Genomic DNA, 2649 nt, shown 5'->3' with positions numbered 1-2649 from the left:
GTAGACTTGAGCATTGATTGTTGCATTAGGTGGTAACAATTCAAAGGGAATTACTCCTTTGCAATCCCACCAGATAGAGAGAAAAATCTTTTTTCCATGAAGTTCTCTTCTCGGTTGTGGTTGAGCTTTTTCCCTTTCACCAAGCCACTGTTTACAACGTTTAACATTTCGATAGATCCATTTTTCGTCACCAGTCACAAGTCTATCCAAAAAGGGTAAACTGAGCTTGCGAGAATGGAGAGAAGAGCAGATGTCAACTTGGGATTTGCAGCTGCTTTCAGACAATTCATGAGGCACCCGTTTTCCAAGTTTAGGAACCTTTCCAAGTTGTTGAAGATGATGATGAACAGTTGTATAGTTTGAGCTAAGCTTTATTGCCAATTCTTCAACTGATAATGCAGGATTTTCTTCAAGTAATGCCTCAAGGAGCTTATCATAAAACTCAACTGGACGTCCTGTTCGATCTTCATCTTCAAGAGTGAAATCTCCACTTTTGAATTTTGCAAACCATCTTCTGCAAGTTCTTTCATTCAAGTATTCATTCTTTCCCATAAACTGAGTGTGTGTTTCAAGTCGCTTCGGCTGCAGAGTTTCCCTTTTTGTACTCATAAAGCATTATGTGCCTCAAATGCTCTTTGGATAATTCCATGTTAGAAAGGGTTTTAATCAAAGAAATTTAATTCTGTTATTCTGTAAAATAATGTTTAATTAGTTTAAATGTACACAAATGCATAAAAATAATTTTTAATTTCATTAGACATTCTAAATACTATTAAATTTCATTCAATTTAAAAAAAGATAAAATTGGACAGAGCTTATGGGATGACCTGATATATATATAAATATATATACACACCACACACACACACATATATATATACATATATATGGATCAAAAGAGTTTGATTCAAATTTATTTAGTTTTAAGTGTGATGCTAGTTGACAGCCATTTTGAATTCAAAATGGCTCAAGAGTACTAGCGAATTTGAATCAAACTGCTTTGATCTATTAACGTAACACCGAATAAACTGGTTGAGTGCTCTTCTTTTGTTTGTCCACTTACTTGTATATACATATGATGATTTCCACTTCTTTACAGAAGAAGGCCATCTCTTCAATTAATAAATACTGTCATGAGATCCTATATGACTAGCAAATCCTGTTCTTGACAAACAAACTCTACTGCAGGCCTTACAAATATTTTTAAGCAGAAAAGTGTCTGGGATTGTAGTTAAGTCCTGTCTACAAAATGCTCATTTCAAGATAGATTGTTCAATTGTTCGAGCTTCAAATGCTTTACATCTGTTGTAGATCATTGGTTTCCAAACCAATCAGTCTTGCATCATCTGCTCCCAGTCTTCAACTTTCACATTAAAAGCCTTTTGACAGCATCCTTAAAACGTTTCTTAGGTTTGTTTTGGACGTTTGCTATGCTTTAACTCCCTGTAAAACAACTGCTTTGGCAACCTGTCATGCATCATAGCAAGGTGCCCAACCCAACGCATCTGATTGCGTTTGAGGATCATTTCAACACTGGACGTGTTAGCTTGCTGAAGAACGACAGTGTCTGGTGTTAATCATTTCCATTTGATGTCTAGTATCCTCCTTAGACAAGTCTGATGGAATCTTTCTAAAGCCTTGATGTGATGCTGATATGTCATTCAAGTCTCAGAAAAGTACAGGAGGACAGTAAAATGCAAGATTCATAGATACTAAGCTTGGTTTTGAAGGTGATACCTCTACCAGACCACACACAATTTTCAAGCCTTCCAAATGCTTTGCTGGCTTTTTCAATTCTCAGGTTTATTTCAGAATCAAGAGATCCATCTCTAGAGAGAGTGCTGCCAAAGTAGATGAATGAGTCAGCCACATCTAATCATGTACCCTGGACGAAAATATTAGGTTCCACATAGGGTTGGCTTGGTGGCTGAGAGAACAGGATCTTTGTTTTCTTTAGCAATACAAGCTCTAAAGAAGAGATCTAATATAGCCTGCATGTCCTCCTCAGTGTGAGCAACAAGAACTATATCATCAGCATAAAGGAGCTCTCGAACAAAGGCCTGGAGTGTCTTTGACTTTGCATTAAAGCATTTAACATCAAAGACCTTACCTGTGGTTCTGAAGTGAATATGGATGCCGATATCACAGTCTTGGAAAGCATGCAAGATAGTTACAGTAAAATATATGGAAAAAAGTATTGGAGCAGCAATATCACCTTGTTTAACTCCATTATCGAAGGAAATTAGTTCCGATAGTGACTCACTGAAGTTAAGATGAGCTTTCATATCACTATTAATTTGCTTAAACAAGTTGACAAATTGAGGTAGACATCCAAGTTTACCAAGAATGGTCCAGAGAATGGTCCTATTAACAGTGTCGAAGGCTTTTGTTAAATCAACAAATACCTGGTGAAGAGCTATGCGATGCTTGATGCATTTCTCCTGGAGTTGACAACAGAAAAAACCATGTTGATTGTATAAACATATACATATACATACATATATATATATATATATATATATAAGATGTACCATCCTGAGCGTGACCGTTGCCAGTACCGCCTGACTGGCCTTGTAGGGTTTTCGAGCGAGATCGTTGCCAGTGCCCCTGGACTGGCTCTTGTGCGGGTGGCACATAAAAGACACCATT

The sequence above is a fragment of the Octopus bimaculoides genome, chromosome 24 (assembly GCF_001194135.2).
Source record: "Octopus bimaculoides isolate UCB-OBI-ISO-001 chromosome 24, ASM119413v2, whole genome shotgun sequence".
Taxonomy (NCBI): Eukaryota; Metazoa; Mollusca; class Cephalopoda; order Octopoda; family Octopodidae; genus Octopus; species Octopus bimaculoides.
Note: the sequence above shows the minus strand (reverse complement) of the source record.